Genomic DNA, 23,175 nt, shown 5'->3' on the forward strand with positions numbered 1-23,175 from the left:
GGTCGGACTTTGGTGTGATCGCGTGTAGGCAAGACAGCTTGGGCGAAATCCCATCGGAATTCCGTCTGGAAAACCATCAGAGCTTTTTTCCGACCAAAATTCCGATCGTGTGTACGCGGCATTAGAGGTTCCATCTGTTTGCTCCCCTTGTTTTTACCAAATAAAGATATTTAAAGTGGAGGGCCACCCTGAAAAAAAAATTTGATTAAAAATTAGAAAAAAATCTGAAAAAAAAAAAGGAAATTTTTTTTTACTTCCCAGAAATGCCTGTTGCTAGGTACATCATCCTAATCTGCCTCTTCCTCCTCCGCGGAGATCTTCTTTCTTCTCTCCTCCGTGCGGCGTCTTCTGGGTAATGGGTCGCGCTGTGTTCTGGGAACTGTGTGTCCCAGAACACAGCGCGCCCCATTCACAAAGCGCTGCGCAGCTCGCGCATGCGAAGTAGGAAATGGGCAGTGAAGCCGCAAGGCTCCACTGCCTATTTCCCTTAGCCAAAATGGCGGCGCCAGGACCCGAGACCGAGGGACGGGTCAGCCTCGGGCGGCCGACATCGCGGGCGCCCTGGACAGGTAAGTGTTCTTATTGAAAGTCAGCAGCTACAGTGTTTTAAGTCAAGAACTTGGAGTGCCATCAAGCTGGTATTTGTATGGTGCATAGGTGTCGGTGATCAGCTGGATGTCCAACCAGGAGGGGGCAGGAGAGGACCAGCCTAGGGCAGCAATTCTATTATAGCTGATATAGCTGTTATCAGATGGGATTTGGTGACACCTGAAATCTACCAATCCGAAGCTTCATAGGACTGAAAGTGAACTTATGCCGCGTACACACGGTCGGATTTTCCGACGGAAAATGTTCGATGGGAGCTTGTTGTCGATAATTCCGACGGTGTGTAGGCTCCATCGGACATTTTCCATCGGAATTTGCGACGCACAAAATTTGAGATCTGGATCTCAAATCTTCTGACAACAAAATCCGTTGTTGGAAATTCTGATCGTGTGTAGACAATTCTGATGCACAAAGTGCCACGCGTGCTCGGAATCAAGCAGAAGAGCCGCACTGGCTATCGAACTTCAATTTTCTCAGTTTGTCGCGTGTGTTGTACGTCACCGCGTTCTTGGCGATCGGAATTTCCAACAATGTTTGTGTGACCGTGTGTATGCAAGACAAGTCCCACGGATTTTGCTGTTGGAATGTGCGATCGTGTGTACGGGGCATTAGAGAGAACGTTCAATAACCACTGGAGCTCCCTTCATGACCAGCCCATTTTTTTGCTATTTAGCACTGCGCTGCTTTAACTGGTAACTGCTCGGTCATGTAACACTAGAGCTTTCATTTGGTGGTATAATATTTTTTTTTTTTTTTTGTTATATTAATAAAAAAAAGACTTAAAATGAAAATCTTATATATATATATATATATCTTATATATATATATATATATATATATATATATATATATATATCTTATATATATATATATATATCTTTTATTTATATATATATATATATGTATATATAGATATGTATGTGAATATATATATATATATATATGTATATTGATTGTTTTTTGTGAAAGTTATAGCGTCTACAAAATAGGGTACAGCATATACACAGGATACCATTTTTTTCTTTAATACTACCAATGCAATGGCCGACTTTTAGTGGGACTGTGAGGCTGCATTCACAACTGAGCGTAGCGTCCTTGAGCGCTTTTCCGGCCTTTTTGCGGTTTCGCGTGACTTGCGTATTTGCATGCAATGTTTTTGGACTTTGGCATTTTGTTTATTAGCCAGTAGAGAAAATTATTATCTGTTGCATCATTTGTTGCTAGGTATTTCAGCTTTTTTAGCTTTTGTATTAGCTTTTATTTCTTCTTTTATTATTAATTTATTATAATGTTTTTTCGTTAGGGTAAGGGGGTTCGAGTTCAGTTTAGGTTAGTGTTAGGATTAGGAGTTGTGGTTAGGGCTATTTATTATTATTTTACTTGTTTTTATTTTATTTTATTTATTATTATATGAATAATAATAAATGAATACATACATGTAAAATAAACACACAATTAACATTCATAAATAAAAAATAAATACAGTCAAAAAATGAATACTAAGTAACAAAAATAAATAATTAACCCTTAACTTTAACCTTAAACAAAAAAATAAAAACTAAACACCCCAACCTAAACACAAAATACATTGTTATTATTATTATTATTATTATTATTATTATTATTAATAATGTAATTTTATTGTTTGAGTTTAGGTGTTTATTGTCATTTTATTATTATTATTATTATTATTATTATTATTATTATTATTAATAATAATAATAATAATAATAATGTATTTTTTGTTAGGGTTAGGGTGTTTAGTTATTTATTATTGTTTTTTTAAGGCATAAGGGTTAAAATGAAGGATTAATTAAATATGAAATGCATTATTATTATTATTATTATTATTAATAATAATAATAATAATTATTATTATTTATTATTTTTATTAATAATGTATTTTTTTTGTTTGAGTTTGGGTGTTTATTGTCATTTTATTTTTATTATTAATAATAATAATAATAATAATAATAATACTAATGCATTTAATATTTTTAAGGTTAGAGGTTCATTATTATTTAATAATATATCATTACATATTAATAATTAATTTTACCTATTTATGATGATTTTTATTTACTTGTGTATTTATTTTACATTTATTTATTCATATATTATTACTATTTTTTTTTTTTTTTAAATGCCGCGTTTCCATTAATTTCTAAGAGAATAGAAAAGCGACAAAAACGCGCAAATCTGCCTGATTTGAGCATCAAAAAACTCTCCAGAATTTGTTTGATCTTCAGGCATTTGGCTTCAGGCGGCATGGAGTGGAGAAGTGAACCGTCTCCATAGAGAATCGTTGATTTTTTTTTTCTCCTCCAGCGTTTTTGAGCTTCAAGCAGATAATCGCACAGGTGCGAATGCAGTGTGGCAGTTAATCTGACACTAACTTACGCTGGTGGGGGATAATGACTAATTGCCACTGACATCACCAGTGACACTAACCATAGTGACCAATGATAATACTATATGCTGTCACTGTACTAATGGCACTGGCTGGGAAGGGGTTAACATCTAGGGCGATTAAACGGGGGTCATCAACTTTCTTGACTTTGGATCCAAGGCCACCCCCAAACCTTATTGGCCAGAAAAGCATGGGTTTGAAGTGGTGTTAGGGCTTATTCTTAGTCTTAGATGAGCAATGAGAGGTTGTGTAGCTGAGGGATGTATGAGGTAGCTTGTGGTGTCCACCTTTAAGATGTGTAGCGCAAACCCCTGATGGGTCCTGCTGATTTGTCCCAGGTTCTCCTCCCTTCTGGGTCCCGAGGCAGCCAAGCACACAACACTTGAACAGTCTCTCTCACAATTGCCTGCATAGACCAACAGACCGCAGTACATTGTTGGCGAGCGGTCTGGAAGACACTTGATTGTCTTTGGGGAGGACATCAACTTTCTTGACTTTGGATCCAAGGCCACCCCCAAACCTTATTGGCCAGAAAAGCATGGGTTTGAAGTAGTATCGGGGCTTATTCGCAGTCTTAGATGAGCATTGAGGAGGTTGTGTAGCTGAGGGATGTATGAGGTAGCTTGTGGTGCCCACCTTTAAGACGTGTAGAGCAAACCCCTGACGGGTCCTAATGATTTGTCCCAGGTTCCCTTCCCTTCTGGGTCCCTAGGCAGCCAAGCACACAACACTTAAACAGTCTCTCTCACAATTGCGTGCACAGGCCAATAGACCGCAGTACATTGTTGGCGAGCGGTCTGGAAGACACTCGATTGTCTTTGGGGGGGGGCATCAACTTTCTTGACTTTGGATCCAAGACTCACCCCCCCCCCCCCCCAACCTTATTGGCCAGAAAAGCATGGGTTTGAAGTGGTGTCAGGGCTTATTCGCTAAACTGTTGAGACTCTAAGAATCTTAGATGAGCATTGAGGAGGTTGTGTAGCTGAGGGATGTATGAGGTAGCTTGTGGTGTCCACCTTTAAGATGTGTAGCGCAAACCCCTGACATGTCCTGCTGATTTGTCCCAGGTTCTCCTCCCTTCTGGGTCCCGAGGCAGCCAAGCACACAACACTTGAACAGTCTCTCTCACAAAAACCAGTGGATATCTTTTTAGGCTTTATTGCTGGTTAAACTTGGCCTGGGTGCGAGGAAAGCTTTGAGATACTCCAGAACTTGGTGCACAAAATCTTTGGAGGACTCTTTCTACCCTGTTTATTCTCTTCAGGGGCACCCCCGCTTCTGGGCAGAGACTAGATCCACAAGCATCTCTGAGACTCCCAGGCAGCCAGAGAAATCCCACTTTAGCAGCACTAACACGGTCATACTCATGGTTAAACAGCAGGCAGTCTCTAGCAACCAGGCCTCTACTCACCGTGTCTCCAGATGCTTGGATGCCTCCCGACCTCCCGTCCAATACTTACTAGACACTGTACCGTGAATCTCCAGGACTGATCCTCAATGTACCCCCATGACTTGACTCTGAACTGCTTCCAGGAAAAATAGGGTCCCCAGCTTCTTCTCAAATGAGACCTTGATGACCTCTTTGCAATAGACCCCCCAAGCCTCCCCTGGATTGGGATCTTGCTGAGCTCTCTGGAAACTTCAGCTAACATGCCCAGCAGCCCTTCAGGCTGAGACATCCTCCTCCAGGACGAGAACCCTGCTGCCCCAGGACTCAAGACTATTTATCTCCTTCTCAGCCACCTACTGGGCACCCTCCCCCCCTCTCCCAGAATCGGCTAAACCTCATAAATATTCAATCTCAGGATCTGCCTCTTCGAGCCCACTACATTCCATAGCCTGCTAGAAGGCAGTGGGGAATAGTTGAGTCTGCAGCCTGTAGGACTATGGTTGCCACATTTTCTTCAAGCCAAACCCAAACATTTTAGTAGCGCACAGCCATTTATTTTTTGTAGTATACACTATACATCGACTTTGTGATTAAATCATAAGGAGTTAATCACACAAGTCCACCCACCCTTTAATTAAGAGTCCACAGAGTTCCCCTTTACATCTGAGTCTGCAGAATTTCCAATGACACTGTAAGGGACTTTAATGTAAAGGGGAACTCTGATGTAAGTGTTACAGGATTATCAGTAATCTCAGTGCGAGGTATGTCAAGGATTCAGTCTGCAAGATCTGTATCAAAGAGGACACTGTACCTGTACCTCCTGAAGAAGCTCATTGGAGAGCGCAACGCGTACAAGTGCCGCCATTTGGAAAGGTTTTTCTGTTCACATCAAAGGTGATGATGTGCTTGTTTGTCACATATTTATGTGAGTATTTTTAATCCCTATGTTACGTTTTAATAAATGCCAATAGCAGAGAGCACTATGGTTTGCTTTTGTCATTATATGGACAACACATGACTGATTGAGATCACAAGGGGAGGTCTGCTCTGCCCAGAGAGACTAGGAGGAGGGCTCATGTTCCCGGGGTGTCCCAAGAGAGAGATCATCAGGCGTGTGTCACTCTGTAGCGGGGGGTTGAGAGAGTTGAGGGGGAGGTCGGTGTAGTCCGGGAACACCAGGAGGAGATTTTTATCCGTGGTATCCTGAGTGATAGAACAAAACATTGTAAAAAATAAATAAAAATAACAAACATATATAAATTGTAAAAATTTATATAAAAAAAATTGTAAAAAAAAATAAAAAAGCACTGACACAGTCCACGCCTCATCAGTGCCACCTATCAGTACCCATTAGTGCCTCCTCATCAATGCCACCTATCAGTGCCCATCAGTGCACATTTGGGAGATATGAGACTTTATAGGTGCAAAATATTAGCAACAATATATAAAAAATATATATATGCAAAATTTATTAAATGAACAACATCATAAAAGAAATACAAACAGTACAATCATGGTTTTAGATGTGTGCAAAGAATCCTATTGCTCACAATGATTTATTAAAGTCATGTTCATATTTTTTTCTACATGTTTCGCCCTTTGGCTTCTTCAGGAAAGAATGTGTGTCCATTCATCTTCAGTGTAGCTGAGACTGCAGAGAAAGATACTGGGGAATCTGTGTCCCTTTCGCTGTCTCAATGGAGAGATGTCAGGGGTCTGTTTTGACCCCTGATATCTCACCAAAACCCCCCAGCAGGGCTGATAAAAAAAATAAAAATAAAAGAATTATAATAAATATTTAAAGCTAAAAATAATAATAATAATAACAACAAAAAAACACTAACACCATCCACCCCCCCCCCCCACTCAAAAATAAAACATTGTAAAAAAAAAAAGTAACAAAAATATATAATTTGTAAACAATTATAAGAAAAAAATGTAAAAAAAATAAAAAACACTGACACAGTCCACGCCTCATCAGTGCCCATCAGTGCCACCTATCAGTGCCCATCAGTGCACATTTGGGAGATATGAGACTTTATAGGTGCGAAATATTTGAGGCAACAACAATAGATGAAAAAAATATATATACAAATTTTATTAAATGAACAACATCATAAAAGCAATACAAACAGTACAATCTTGGCCGTAGATGTGTGCAAAGCATCCTATTGCTGACAATGATTTACTGTAGCCATGTTAATTTTATTTTTTCTACATGTTTCGCCGTATGGCTTCTTCAGGAAAGAATGTGTGTCCATTCATCTACAGTGCAGCTGAGGCTGCAGAGAAAGATACTGGGGAATCTGTGTCCTCAGTCCCTTTCTATGTCTCAAAGGGGAAATGTCAGGGGTCTGTTTAGACCCCTGATATCTCACCAATGCTCCCCAGCAGGGCTGATAAAAAAAAAGAATTATAATAAATATTTAAAGGTAAAATAAATAAATAATAATAATAATAACACTAAAAAACTAAAATATATAAATTGTAAACATTAAAAAAAAAATTTTAAATGTAAAAAAAAAAATAAAAAATTGTAAAAAAAAAAAAAAACAACACTGACACAGTCCACGCCTCATCAGTGCCCATCAGTGCTGTATATTAAGGTCTCCTCATCAATGCCACCCCATCAGTGCTGCACATTAGTGCCACTGTCACATGACATTAAAAAAAAAGTATCGGCGAGTACTTGTGCTCAGTCTTAGAAAAGTGGTATCGGTGCAACCTTATTTTTAGCCATATGGAAACAACTAGACTGTATGACTGGGGTAGCTAGAGGTTGCAGCACATCATTACTGCTCACTGATTAGTTGCTAGATGTTACAGAACATGATTTCTGCTTGTTGATTGGTTGCTAGAGATTACTGTACAGTACTGCACAGTAATACTGCTCATTGATTGGTTGCTGGAGGCGCTCGACGATGTACGTCGGTAGAATGGCACGGACAGGCAAATGTTGGCGTGCGTGCAGACCAGGACCTTTCGTGAGTCGGGTCTTGGGTCCCGTGGATTCGATCGATGTGGGGATACCCGCAATCGTCTCACGGAGAGGAAGAACTGGCAGGTGCCGATGTAAACAAGCATCCCCCCCGTTCTGCCTAGTGACAGTGCCACTGATCAGAGCTCCTTGTGATTGGGAGCAAAGATCAGTGTGGTGTCACATGTAGCCCCCACAGTTAGAAACACTGCCCAAGACACACTTAACCCCTACACTGCCCCCTAGTAGTTAACCCCCTTCACTGCCAGTGTCATTTACACAGGAATCAGTGCATTTGTATAGCACTGATTGCTGTATAAATGACAATGGTCCCAAAAATGTGTCAAAAATGTCTGACGTGTCCGCCATAATTTCACGATAAAAATCGCTGATCGCCGCCATTACTAGTAACAAAAAATGTTTATAAAAATGCCATAAAACTATCCCTTATTTTGTAATGGCTATAACTTTTGCGCAAACCAATCAATAAACGCTTATTACGATTTTTTTTTTTTTTTTTTTAAACAAAAATATGTAGAAGAATACGTATCGGCCTAAACTGAGGGAAAAAAATTGTTTTATATATTTTTGGGTGATATTTATTATAGCAAAATGTAAAAAATAATGTTTCTTTTTTTTCACAATTGACGCTAATTTTTTGTTTATAGCGCAAAAAATAAAAGCCGCAGAGGTGATCAAATACCACCAAAAGAAAGCTCTATTTGTGGGGGAAAAAAAGGACGTCAATTTTGTTTGGGAGCCACGTCGCCACGACCGCGCAATTGTCAATAGTTAAAGCGACGCAGTGCCGAATCGCAAAAAATGCTCTGGTCGGGAAGGGGGGTAAAATCTTCCGGGGGGCTGAAGAGGTTAAAGACGGCCCTCGCCTGGGCAGCAGCCGACACTCAAGGCAGCAGTTTGGTGAGGAGAAGCAACTCTGGAGAATCAGGGAAAGAAAAAAAGGTGCCTCTCAGTGTGGTATTTAAAATGTATTCACAAACACAAGGGGTTAAAAAAAAAACACTTATGCCCAGTTGCCCACTTATGCACACACGGTCAGACATTCCGACCACAAAATCCATCGGATCTAACACCCTAGAGAATAAAATGGCGGTCGTTGCAATACTTTTTTTTCACATCGTATTTACGCAGCGGTCTTACAAGCGCACTTTTTTTGGAAAAAAATTCACTTTTTTGAATAATAATAAAAAAAAAGACAGCAGTAAAATTAGCCCAATTTTTTTTATATTGTGAAAGATAATGTAACGCCAAGTAAATTGATACCCAACATATCACGCTTCAAAATTTGCGCCCCGCTCGTGGAATGGCGACAAACGTTTACCCTTAAAGATCGCCATAGGTGACATTTAAAAAATTTCTACATGTTGCATATTTTGTGTTATGGAGGAGGTTTAGGGCTAGAATTATTGCTCTCGCTCTACCGATCGCGGCGATACCTCACGTGTGTGGTTTGAACACCGTTTTCATATGCGGGCGCTACTCACGTATGCGTTCGCTTCTGCACGCCAGATCGGCAGGACGGGACCGGTTTAAAAAAATAAATGTTATTATTATTATTTATTATACCTTTTTATTTTTTATTTTTACACTGTTAAACAAAAAAAAAAATTGTCACTTTTATTCCTATTACAAGGGATGTAAACATCCCTTGTAATAGAAAAATATATGACAAGTTCTCTTAAATATGAGATCTGAGTTCAAAAAGTCCTCACATCTCATATTTACACTAAAATGCGATAAAAAAAATGTTAATTTTAAAAAAATCATAAAAAAAAAATTGGCCCTTTAATGCCCTGTACACACGGTCGGACATTCTGACCACAAAATCCGTCGGATTTTTTCCCACAGAGTTGTCGGAAAATCCGATCATTCGGAACGTGGTGACGTTCGTTGCGTACGATGGGACTACGCAGAGGCTAGTAGCCAATAATTTGGTCTCGTAATTTGATCTGAGCATGCGTGGCACTTTGTCCGTCGGAATTCTCTACAAGCGATCGGAAAAAGTCAGATCTGATTTTTTTTGTCAGGAAAATTTTAGATCCAGCTCTCACATTTTTTCCGTCTGCATTTCCGATGGAAAAAGTCCGATAGAGCCCACGCACGGTCAGATTTTCCAACAACATAATCCGATAGGACCTTTTCCATCTGAATTTCCGACCGCGTGTACGGGGGCATAAGAGCTATGGGCGGAAGTGACGTTTTGACGTGGCTTCCGCCCAGCAATTTTATAATCTTCTCCTGTTGCCCGGGGGCCCCATAATCTTCTCCTGTTGCCCAGGGGCCCCATAATCTGTTGCCTGGGGGCACCATAATCTCCTATTGCCCAGGGGCCCCATAATCTTCTCTTGTTGCCTGGGGGGCCCCATAATCTTCTCCTATTGTCCGGGGGCCCCATAATCTTCTCCTATTGCCCGGGGGCCCCATAATCTTCTCTTGTTGCCCGGGGGGCCCCATAATCTTCTCCTGTTGCCCGGGGGGCCCCATAATCTTCTCCTGTTTTCCGGGAAGCCCCATAATCTTCTCCTGTTGCCCGGGGGCCCCATAATCTCCTATTGCCCAGGGGCCCCATAATCTTCTCCTGTTGCCCGGGGGCCCCATAAGTTGTCAGTCCGCCCCTGGATGTGTCTTTCGTGTTTTCTGATGTGTCGTTTAGTTTCAAGCTACCATGTTGGCACCAGGAAAAGAGAAAATTGTAACAAATACTTACCTTAATTTTCCTTTTCTGGCATTCACATGATGTACTGACCACGGGAAAAATAAAAGAGTTTGACAATATAAACAAGGACAAGCTCCCAACTGAAAATGCAGATTATCTGCAGACAAAGGTGGGCACAGGGCCGTTTTTAAGGCAGGGCAAAAGGGGCAGCTGCCCTGGGCCCTGTCATTGTTGAGGGGCCCAAAGCAGGTGCCTCATACTTGCCAACTATCCCGGTTTAAATTGCCTTGTCCCTTGAAGTTTTAATCCTGTGCTGTGTCCCAATATCTCAGTGAGAAGTGCTGCTACTAATTCTGCCCAGCTCTGCCCTATTGTTGTGTACAGATGACTCACCTGCAGACCCTGTGTTTACATGTAAATAACTGGCATTCCTATGTAAATATCGGCGACATTACTAAGTAAATACCTCCGGCCGGCGGCATTGATATGTAAATAAAGGTGGCATTCATATGTGTATCATGCTCCCCTACAGTGAGGAGATGATGTGCTGTAACCTCTAGCAACCAACCAGTGAGCAATATTACTGTACAGTAATCTCTAGCAACCAATCAGTGAGCAGTTTTTACTGTACAGTAATCTCTATAAACCAATTAACAAGCGGAAATCATTTGCTGTAACCTCTAGCAACTAATCAGTGAACCGTAATTTGTGCTGTAACCTCTAGCAACCAGTCATTAAGCAGTAATGATATGCTGTAACCTCTGGCAACCAATCGCAATAGCTGCCTGATCTGATACAGTAAACCGATTTTAAGTCTAGCTGCTATTTAATGTATGTCTCAGAGCAGGAGGAGAGTGAAATTGCATGGAGAGGGGGGGGGTGGGGGGGGGTGGGGGGAGAAATGTTTTGCCCGGGGTCCAATCAATATTAAAGACGGCCCTGGGTGGTCATGCGAGGAAATCTGCCAGAGACAGTATAAAAAGAAAAAAAAAAGAAAGAAATAGCAATTTTACCGGTGACTAGCGCATTGTATTACTTAATGAAACCTCACACCGGCTTGCACAGCTCCAGCGTTGATTGGACGCTGCAACCCCGAAGACAGGGAAGAAATTGGCGACGGTTGGAGATGTCAGGTATAGAATCACATTTAGATGAAAGCATTAGAAGGTCAGCGGCCTCTGAAAAAAAGCTGCCCGGGAATCCGAGCGTATTACGGAGCGATTTTTACAAGTTTCGTCTTCTCTCCGTAAACCGAAGCCATTAAGCTGTCGCGGCGCATTATTACCCGAGCGAAATGACGAGGTCAGCCCAGAGGGGGTCGGGGACAGAGATTTTTCTCAAGGCACCCGGCAATATTGCAAAACGAGGTGCGGAAAAGGATAGAAAGGGTGTTATTTTTTTTTCCCCACCGGCGGGTTTATCGAGCTGCGAACGGACACAAATGGAGCTGAAGAAGAGCTTCCATTACGAGAAGAGTTTCCAGGAATGGAATGCCTTTCGAAGACAAACTGCGCATTTTAACAGCGAAAGCGCGGGAGCAAAATCGTCAAGAGAATAACGCGTTCGCAAGGAAGATTTTATTCCTCTTTTTTTCAAAAATTCTGCTCAACAAAACCAGGATAAAAAATTTCCAGCAGATGCGACGGCGGTTCCTCTTCCATCCTCTTTTACGCCCCATACACACGGTCAGAAATTCCGATGGAAAAAGTCAGATCGGATTATGTTTTAATAATAAGGAATATTCATTTGCTATTGTCACACAACTGGATGGGCTCGGAGCGCAGTGCTCTGCGCCCTTAACCCACCCTATTTTGAAGCTTATTAGAGCCTCTGGCTCTAATCATGTGATTCAAAGAAAAACACGCCTCCCATTGGAATCCATAGTCTGGCGTCCCTGTATGCAGATCAGGGGACCGGATGCATGGATAGGGGTGCCCCCCCCCCCCCATGGACAGGCCACAACTGAGCAGAGTAAAGTTAAAGAATAAAAAAGGCATTGAGTTCCACCAATAATTCATACCAGACCCTTTAGGTTTGGTAAGAATGCTAAAATTTAATAAAGCAGAAAGTAGGGCCCCCCCCCCCCAAAAAAAAATCCACAGATAACCCTGAGTACGTAACCTGGCTGGCGAATGTGTGTGTGTCCCTTCCTCAACCATACCAGGCCACACTCCCTCAACATGAACGGCCACCTTGTACCTACAGTATATTTAAAGGCCTCTTTCCACAACCCTGGTCCAGTGGTTGTGGAGGTCTGTGGGTGGTGGTCTTATCAGATTCTGGAAGCATGGGCGTCCGCAGGTAGGGGCAAGGAGGGTCAAGTGCCCCCCCCCCTGGAATCAGGGATGAGATATTAAATTCAACACAGTTCCATCGGGGTGCGGGCAGCCCACATCCGTGTGCAACCCACCAGTGGGGTGACACCATCAAGGTTCTGCCAAGCCCCCCTATCAGTGTAGTGTGACTGCGGGCTCTTTTCCGTGCTCAGTCCAGCAGAGAACTCGGCGGCGGTGCTATCAGGTTTGCCCCGGTCACCCCCCCCCCCCTCTTTCTCGTGCCAGGGAGAAGAGACGACGGCTCTCACCAGGTTCCTCGCCCAGCTTCCTGCAGGCTCCGTTCCTTCCCTATTGGCCATAACTGAGGGCAAATCAAAGGAGACTAGGAGAGGAGAGAATCATGGGACATGTAGTCCCAAAGATTGGCGGCCCCATTTTCCACAGGGAGGAGGCTACAGCTCGATCAAGAGAGAGATTGAGAGACTGCAGCCTGGGAAAAAAACTGAGGGAGAGAGTGCTGCAGGAAAAAGAATGAGGAGTGTGCTGGGCAGAAGCCAGAGAGAGAGAGAGAGCCACACTGCCCAGCGCCACCAGAGAGAGAACTACACTGCCCCACACCACCAGGGAGAGCCATGCTGTCCAGCACCACCAGAGAGAGAACTACACTGCCCCACACCACCAGAGAGAGCCATGCTGTCCAGCACCACCAGAGAGAGAACTACACTGCCCCACACCACCAGAGAGAGCCACACTGCCCAGCACCACCAGAGAGAGCCACGCTGCCCAGCACCACCAGAGAGAGCCACGCTGCCCAGCACCACCAGAGAACCACGCTGCCCAGCACCACCAGAGAACCACGCTGCCCAGCACCACCAGAGAGAGCCACGCTGCCCAGCACCACCAGAGAGAGCCACGCCGCTGCCCAGCACCACCAGAGAGAGCCATGCTGCCCAGCACCACCAGAGAGAGCCACGCTGCCCAGCACCACCAGAGAGAGCCACACTGCCCAGCACCACCAGAGAGAGCCACGCTGCCCAGCACCACCAGAGAGAGCCACGCTGCCCAGCACCGCCAGAGAGAGCCACGCTGCCCCACACCACCAGGGAGAGCCACGCTGCCCAGCACCACCAGAGAGAGAAAGACTGAGTCACTGCCAGGGTACAGACATGCTGCACTACTGACCAGAGTCGCCCCCGGGGCAAGTGATCGATCGTCTAGCCGGAGGGATCACTGGTGTTGTTTCGCTGGGTCTGTAAAGAGCCTGTTGGCCATTATCCATTACTTATCCTAGGGATTGTACTAAGTCTGCAGTCTCTGACCATGATAATGTGATAATGACATTGTCGAAAAGGGGCGGCGCATGGGTGACCCTAAAATTATGCCCCCCCCTTGAAAAAAGTTCTGCGGACGCCCATGTCTGGAAGCCCCCTTAAATAATATGGGGGGGATACGTTGTACCACTCCCCCCCCCCTTCCTGAACCATACCAGGCCACATGCTCTCAAAATGAATGGGTACCTTATACTCATGTTGATAAGGAGAAGGACCTCTTCCTCACAATCCTGGCCCTGTGGTTGTGAGGGTCTGCGGATGAGGGGCTTCTGGGATTCTAGAATAATAATAAGGGTCTCCACCAGATACCACCCCTCCCAAGTAAATGAGTAAACACAGAGACAGCTTTTGACAAGTCCTTTATTTAACCACTTCAATACAGGGCACTTTCACCCCCTTCCTTCCCAGCCCAATTTTCAGCTTTCATCGCTCTAGCGCTTTCAGTGACAATTGCGCGGTCGTGCTACACTGTACCCAAATGAAATTGTTATCATTTTGTTCGCACAAATAGAGCTTTATTTTGGTGTTATTTATTCACGACTCCATTTTTTTTTTTTTTTGCGATATAAGCGCAAAAAAAGTGGAAATTTGGGAAAAAAGCAATATTTTCTTTTTTCTATTTGAAAAGAAATCCAATAAAATCAAATTTTGTCATAAATTTAAGCCAAAATGTATTCTGCTACATGTTTTTGGTAAAAAAAATTCCGTTAAGTGTATAATAATTGGTTTGTGTGATCACGGACAGATGTACGCAAATGATCATGTACATATGTGTGCAGGTGATCACGTACATATGTGTGCAGATAATCATTGGGACATGTGATTTTAGTGGGACATATGTGGGGGACATGTTTTTATTATTAGGGACATGTGTTTTTATTATTTGGGGACATGTATGTTTTGGGGACATGTGTGTTTTGGGGACATATGTGGGGACTGTGTTTGTACTGTGTGGTGTGTTGTGTGTTTACACTACACTGATGATCAGTGAGTAAAAAGCTGTAAAAAGCAGCCCATACTCACTGATCATCAGCCGGCTGCAGCGTTCTGCTCTCCTCTCCTCAGCGGTGACTTCCGTGTGAGGAGAGGAGAGCCGATTGCCTAGCAACCGGCTGTTTGTTTACATCACATGACGGCTGTGATTGGACACGGCCGTCATGTGATCAGGAGGGCCAATCACAGAGCCCTCCTGCCGATCTGAGATGTGCCGTGTCCGGGTGACACGAGCACATCGGGATCGCGCCGCTGCGCGGGCACGCGCGCGCGCGATCCCGCTACTCCTGAAAGACGTTCCTGAACGTCCTATCAGGAGTAGACGGCTCCCACCCGGCCGTATATATGCATTGGCCGGGTGGGAAGTGGTTAAAAAAAAAAAAAAGCCCCCTTGTTATACTGTAAATCCATTCTCACTCAAGTCATCCAGTCATGTAGATCCATGTCAACCATGATGTCCCGATGCCTGTCAACCCACTGAAAACCAAAAACTCACCCCCCTTCAAAACGATCGTACTCCACCGAGTGCTCACCCTCTTCTGACAGCTGATATAAATAAAAGGGTGGGGGAGGGGGTTCCCCAGAGTGATGTCATTGACCATATTTGGACAGTAACATTAATGGAATACTAGAAGCTAGACTCTCAAAGATCATCCTCAAAGATCTTTGCATGCCTTGGTCCTTGCACTACTTCCAATGACCAATCACACAGGGGGACTCCTACTAGGCTAATTATATTGTACCTTCTTGCCAAATATGTCCCACACTAGCAAGGGCAGGGCTGGCACTACCACACTATCTTTGAAACCATAGGCACTCACCACTCTGGGGACCTTTGCCACCCATGTCACTGGACAGAGAACGTATTGTTGTACAAAAGGTTTGTCATTTTTATTATTTATTTGTGTAGCGGATGAGATTTTGGACAAAATGTCATACGCATGTAAATTTAGTTTTTGCCTCAGAACAGTAGGTAGGCCTTAACATCAGTCTGGCCAGGTTGTGTTTGGAAGTTCTGCCTGGTCATGTGAGCGGTGAGATGCACATGACAGGCTAGAACCAGGCCTGGTTGGATGCTTAGGTATCAGCCTTCTCGGAACCAATCAGTGGGAGTGCCGGGGCCCGCTGAGGAGTCTGGGAAGGGGTACTTAAGATGTGTGGGTCACGTGTTTGGGGAGAGGAGTTTGTGAGGCCCGTGTGGTCTGTTCTGATTCCAGGACCGGGGTAGCCCCCTGAGGGGTCCCGGTCATAGGGTGTTTGACATTCCCGCAACATGTTTCTGCTAGAGGCCCCTGATAGACCTACCTGGTCTGGGGTAGGGATCCGTCTGTTCCCGAGTCTCGGAACCGGCTGGTCTGAGGCGCAGTGACTGAGGGAGGATTCAAGGTGTCCGGGTGTGCTCTCGGCTTGGAGAGGCCCCCCACAGCTCGTGGAAGTAACCGGGGGAGGACTTTTCGGAGGAGGTCCGGCAAGTGGCATCCTGGGAAGTGCCTGGTTACTGAGTTGGGAAGGACATTGATGAATCCACACTTTTCCAGTACCATTGAGGAGACAGAGAACGTTCCAGGTACTGAGAAAAAAGGTTCCCGTTCACCCTTAGTTACAACTTGTACACGTTCATGGGATTGTTTCAACTTTGGTGTCAACGTGCTGACTGCCATGATCTCTGGCTAGAGATCTGTTCAGCTTTGAAGTACCCAGCTGCGAGTGGCTACTCTCTGGGTGGAAATAGAGACTTTATTAGACCTGCAGTTCAAGGTGCCTGAGTTCTTCACCTGTCCTCTCTGTTCCCATGAGAGACTTTGTTATTGGATGTTATCACTGCAAAATAAAACCCTTTGAAAGGACTTTATTCGTGCCAGTGTTCAAGTCGTTGGGTATCAACCCTGGGAACCCCTAGACGTGGAAGAGCAGGCCAAGAGAAGGTAACCGGTAAGCAGTGACGTAACTAGAACCTTCAGGGCCCTGATGCAAGAAACCATAAAGGGCCCCCCTGAACCCCAGCCAGGGTCCTTCCCTCCGAGTCTGGTGGTGGAACTCCAGGGCGTGGTCACAGGTATGACCTTTGTGAGCCCTGTAGTTCCACCACTGGTATCAGCAGTTTATTTTTTTTTTATTTTTTTTTTTTTAGGTGCCCCACTGGGGTACTGTCCCTAGGCAGGATGGGGTCCCCGTCCCCAGAAGAGATGAGGTCCTTTTCTCCAGGGCAGATGAAGTTACTGCCCCCAGGTGAGAAGGGGTCCCTGTCCCCAGGGGAGGTGGGGGTCCCTGCCCACATGTGAGAAGGGGTCCCTGTCCCCAGGGGGAGATGGAGGGGGTATGTAATGGTGTGTGGGGTCCTCTCACCATGACCAAGCTGCAGGCCGCGCACTCATCCATGTTGGCCTGGGCTCCATCCAGTGTGCTGGACGGGCGATCAGCATATCTCCCAGAAAGACCTTTCATCATCTGTGTATGATGGGGGAGGAGGGGGGCTGGCAGACAAGCCTGCAGTGTCCTCCGGGGGGCTCTCATAGGGCTGCACTGCATCTGTGTGCTTAAAGTTTGTTTGTCCCGGGAGAAGTATGCAGTGCAGTGTGGGCCGGACTCTGGCTGGGGAGAACAGACATCGGACTGAGCGGCAATGCATGGAGCAGGAGAGGGGTACTCTGAGGAGCCGGCTGAGGACACAGGTCATGCAGGGAATGCACAACTAAAGAGCAGCCAGTGCAATAGTCGAGCATGGAGCTCTGCTAGTCACCCTCCACCCACCCGTGTGCATGGTGCACTGGTACCCCTAGCTGCCTATGCTGCTGCCGGCCACATGCAGAGGGGGCTGCATGGGCCCCCTACATCACAGGGCCCAGTTGCAGTCGCAACTGCTGCACCCCCTATAGTTACGCCCCTGCCGGTAAGCCCAATAAGTCAAGGCCGCCCTGCAACGGGTTATGGCCCCGCTACATTAATAATGGTCATTCAACTCCAAAAGATAGCAGTAGTCTTCTGGCCTTGTGTTTTGTGAAATTTATGGGCTTTGAAGGTAAAGGGTCCTTTCACACGGGGCGGATCAGTTCTGATCCGCCCCGTGGATATCCGTTTGCTCAGCGGGGATCACTCCGCCGATCCCCGCTGAGCAGGGAGATGACAGCTCCGTCTCTGCACACTGCGCAGGGACGGACCTGTCACAGCGCCGCTCTCCCCTATGGGAGATCGGATGACGACGGACCGCAGTGCCCGTCGTCACCCGATCCGATCCGCAGACGGATGGAAAAATAGCTTTTACCTCCGTCACACTTTTTCGGATCGGAGCGGGTCGGATGTCAGCGGACATGTCACCGCTGACATCCGACGCTCCATAGACCTCTATGGAGCACCCGTTCAGGTCCGCCTGAAAAACTGACAGGCGGGCCTGAACGGGACGTTAGTGTGAAAGAGGCCAAAGTCAGCAATTCCTCAATCCTGGTGCATGCATGGTTCTTTTCTTGCCAGCCCATTAAAAATGAACAAAGTGTGAAAAGGCCTTAAAGGTTACAAACCCCCCCCCCCCCCCCCCCCCAAAAAAAAAAAAAAAAAAAACGGTCCAGTTGTAAAGGTAGAACACCTTGTTAATGTTGAGGTCAGAGGAGAACGTCCTGCAAGGCCTGCATGAAAGCAGTGCAAACAGCAGGCGTCTACAAAGCAATCAGATACAAGCAGCTTTGTTGAAGCAACCTTTAATTCCGATGTGAGGAACGCCAATCAGATCTAAAGAGCCGCACTGACTTTCACCTTAAACAAGCAGCTGAAGAGCTTCAAACGGCTTCATTCAATTTTCAAGCAATTCTGAAGCTTGTGTAACGCTACCCCCGCAGGAGCCGCTGGTGAATATGGTTATCTCCCACCCTGCACAGCCAGGCACATGAATTTTCCACTCTCTCTGGAGACAAGAAACAAGTCCTCGCAGCTTTGTTTTGTTTTTCTACTTAGGGGTAGTGATGGACGAACTTCCGACGGGACGTTTCGCGAACGCGAAACGCGAACGGACACAAACGTTCGCGAAAACGACCGTTCGCCGCGGGCTCCATTGACTTCAATGGGAGGCGAATTTCGCAAACCTTTAGGTCGAATTTGCGGCCACGGGGTAATTATTAGGGGGTAGCACGTAGTCCCACCACCTGGACAATAGCATAATACATGTATGAGGTGAATTTGGGATCGATAACTACAAGCATTTTTTTTTTATTTGGGAAATTGTTCTGACAATTCAGGACTATGGAGCTAATGAAGGCAATGGAGGAGAGGGAAGGTCAGGGACCAGGGTAGGCAAACAAGAGGGTGCAGGAGATACAGAGCACTGACAGCAGCACCGTAATACAGAGCACTGACATCAGCACCGTGACATACAGCGCTGACAGCAGCTCCGTGACATACAGCGCTGACAGCAGCTCCGTGACATACAGCGCTGACAGCAGCTCCGTGACATACAGCGCTGACAGCAGCTCCGTGACATACAGCGCTGACAGCAGCTCCGTGACATACAGCGCTGACAGCAGCACCGTGACATACAGCGCTGACAGCAGCTCCGTGACATACAGCGCTGACAGCAGCTCCGTGACATACAGCGCTGACAGCAGCTCCGTGACATACAGCACTGACAGCAGCTCCGTGACATACAGCGCTGACAGCAGCTCCGTGACATACAGCGCTGACAGCAGCACCGTGACATACAGCGCTGACAGCAGCTCCGTGACATACAGCGCTGACAGCAGCTCCGTGACATACAGCGCTGACAGCAGCTCCGTGACATACAGCACTGACAGCAGCTCCGTGACATACAGCGCTGACAGCAGCTCCGTGACATACAGCGCTGACAGCAGCACCGTGACATACAGCGCTGACAGCAGCTCCGTGACATACAGCGCTGACAGCAGCTCCGTGACATACAGCGCTGACAGCAGCTCCGTGACATACAGCGCTGACAGCAGCTCCGTGACATACAGCGCTGACAGCAGCTCCGTGACATACAGCGCTGACAGCAGCTCCGTGACATACAGCGCTGACAGCAGCTCCGTGACATACAGCGCTGACAGCAGCTCCGTGACATACAGCGCTGACAGCAGCACCGTAAGCAGCCCCAGGAGGAAGTCAGCACAGCACAGGGATGGTGTGATCCCCTCATAATAAGAACCCCCAGGAGGAAGTCAGCACAGCACAGGGATGGTGGGAGCCCCTCATAATAAGAACACCCAGGAGGAAGTCAGCACAGCACAGGGATGGTGGGAACCCCTCATAATAAGCAGCCCCAGTAGAAATATGACACCGCTCAACCTCTTCAAAGAGGAGGGTAGGGGCATATAGTACGGTGTGCTTTTTTGGGTCAGGGAAGTGAGCCAAATGAATTAAGAAGGTCTGTGTGCTTGATTCCAAAAATTGTTTATAGACATATACATGGTCTACTGATCACATGTGTTGAATTCCTCCGAGATCCATGCCTCATTCATTTTTAGAAATGTGAGGTAGTTAACACTGTCGTGAGCTAGGCGAGTACGCTTATCGGTCACAATCCCCCCTGCTGCGCTGAACGTCCTTTCGGACAGGACACTGGATGAGGGGCAAGCCAACAGTTCGATTGCAAATTGGGCAAGCTCTGGCCAGAGGTCAAGCCTGCCCACCCAGTAGTCTAGGGGTTCATCACTCCTCAGAGCGTCCACATCGGCCGTTAACCCAATGTAGTCGGACACCTGACGGTCTAGGCGTTCCCTGATGCTGGATCCGGATGACACCTGTCGATGGGTCGGCTGAAAGAATGACCTCATATCCGAAGTCACCAACACATCTTCAAACCGGCCTCTTCTTGCAGGCGCTGTTGGATTGGTACCCGCAAATCCTTCTCTGGGAGTGGGAATTGCTCCTCTGCCAGCGCACGCAAAAGCAGAATGCAGCATTTCTCGAAGCAAGGCCTGGAAGTGCTGCATTCTGACAGCCCTCTGCGACGGCGGTAACATTTCCGCCATTTTGTGTTTGTACCGGGGATCTAAGTACGTTGCCACCCAGTACTGGTCCTTGACCCTCATGCTTTTTATACGGGGGTCCCTATTAAAACACTGGAGCATGAAGGCCCCCATTTGCACTCAAGCGGAAGGTATGTGGTGGTGGTGGTGTTGTTGGTGGTAGTGTCTTTGGGGGTGCACATAGCAGAGAGTGAAGAAGAGGGTGCAGATCGAGAGGATGAGGAGGGTGCAGAAGAATAAGGCTGAGTGAGCCACTCAACCAAGTCTGGTGCGTCCTTTAAAGTAATTGAACGCACCTTCTGCAACTTCCCACTTTGGCTCAAGGCTGTTGCTCCTGCCCTACCCCTACCACCCCTGCGGAAGGGCCTGCCTCTTCCTCTGCCTGTCATTTTTTAAATCACCCTGTGACAAAACTCTTAGTCCCTATACCGCTGAAGGACTGCTGCAGTATAGGGCAGCGGTCAGCAGTAGTGCACGTCAACCCTATGTATTGTGGACCGATAGCGGTCCTTACAGAACAGCAGACTGTACTGCACTCAGGCCTATGTACCGTAGCACCCTATACCAAGTTACCAGTCCTTATAAAAACTTTTGTGGACCAAGCAGGTTGTGTGTTAGTGTTTAGCAGACTGTGCGTCAGTCCCTATACCGCTGAAGGACTGCTGCAGTATAGGGCAGCGGTCAGCAGTAGTGCACGGCAACCCTATGTATTGTGGACCGATAGCGGTCCTTACAGAACAGCAGACTGTACTGCACTCAGGCCTATGTACCGTAGCACCCTATACCAAGTTACCAGTCCTTATAAAAACTTTTGTGGACCAAGCAGGTTGTGTGTTAGTGTTTAGCAGACTGTGCGTCAGTCCCTATACCGCTGAAGGACTGCTGCAGTATAGGGCAGCGGTCAGCAGTAGTGCACGTCAACCCTATGTATTGTGGACCGATAGCGGTCCTTACAGAACAGCAGACTGTACTGCACTCAGGCCTATGTACCGTAGCACCCTATACCAAGTTACCAGTCCTTATAAGAACTTTTGTGGACCAAGCAGGTTGTGTATTAGTGTTTAGCAGACTGTGCGTCAGTCCCTATACCGCTGAAGGACTGCTGCAGTATAGGGCAGCGGTCAGCAGTAGTGCACGGCAACCCTATGTATTGTGGACCGATAGCAGTCCTTACAGAACAGCAGACTGTACTGCACTCAGGCCTATGTACCGTAGCACCCTATACCAAGTTACCAGTCCTTATAAGAACTTTTGTGGACCAAGCAGGTTGTGTGTTAGTGTTTAGCAGACTGTGCGTCAGTCCCTATACCGCTGAAGGACTGCTGCAGTATAGGGCAGCGGTCAGCAGTAGTGCACGGCAACCCTATGTATTGTGGACCGATAGCGGTCCTTACAGAACAGCAGACTGTAACGCACTCAGGCCTATGTACCGTAGCACCCTATACCAAGTTACCAGTCCTTATAAGAACTTTTGTGGACCAAGCAGGTTGTGTGTTAGTGATTAGCAGACTGTACGTCAGTCCCTATACCAATGAAGGACTGCTGCAGTATAGGGCAGCGGTCAGCAGTAGTGCACGGCAACCCTATGTATTGTGGACCGATAGCGGTCCTTACAGAACAGCAGACTGTACTGCACTCAGGCCTATGTACCGTAGCACCCTATACCAAGTTACCAGTCCTTATAAGAACTTTTGTGGACCAAGCAGGTTGTGTATTAGTGTTTAGCAGACTGTGCGTCAGTCCCTATACCGCTGAAGGACTGCTGCAGTATAGGGCAGCGGTCAGCAGTAGTGCACGGCAACCCTATGTATTGTGGACCGATAGCAGTCCTTACAGAACAGCAGACTGTACTGCACTCAGGCCTATGTACCGTAGCACCCTATACCAAGTTACCAGTCCTTATAAGAACTTTTGTGGACCAAGCAGGTTGTGTGTTAGTGTTTAGCAGACTGTGCGTCAGTCCCTATACCGCTGAAGGACTGCTGCAGTATAGGGCAGCGGTCAGCAGTAGTGCACGTCAACCCTATGTATTGTGGACCGATAGCGGTCCTTACAGAACAGCAGACTGTAACGCACTCAGGCCTATGTACCGTAGCACCCTATACCAAGTTACCAGTCCTTATAAGAACTTTTGTGGACCAAGCAGGTTGTGTATTAGTGTTTAGCAGACTGTGCGTCAGTCCCTATACCGCTGAAGGACTGCTGCAGTATAGGGCAGCGGTCAGCAGTAGTGCACGGCAACCCTATGTATTGTGGACCGATAGCGGTCCTTACAGAACAGCAGACTGTACCGCACCCAAGCCTATGTACCGTAGCACCCTAGACAGACCAAGTTACCAGTCCTGATAAAGAGCTTTGTGGAACAAGTGAGTTGTGAATGATTAGCAGACTGCAGCAGAAGGGCAGCAGTCAAGTATAATATTCTTTCTATATTTGGAAGAAAGAATATTATACGTGTACAAGCCTATTACCGTACCACTGATACCAGTCCTGAAAAGAACCTTTGTGGAACTAATAGTAACAGCAAGTCTTTAAAATTATCCTCA

The sequence above is a fragment of the Lithobates pipiens genome, unplaced genomic scaffold (assembly GCF_037356315.1).
Source record: "Lithobates pipiens isolate NorthernLeopardFrog02 unplaced genomic scaffold, aLitPip1_a1.2 Scaffold_19, whole genome shotgun sequence".
Classification (NCBI taxonomy): Eukaryota; Metazoa; Chordata; class Amphibia; order Anura; family Ranidae; genus Lithobates; species Lithobates pipiens.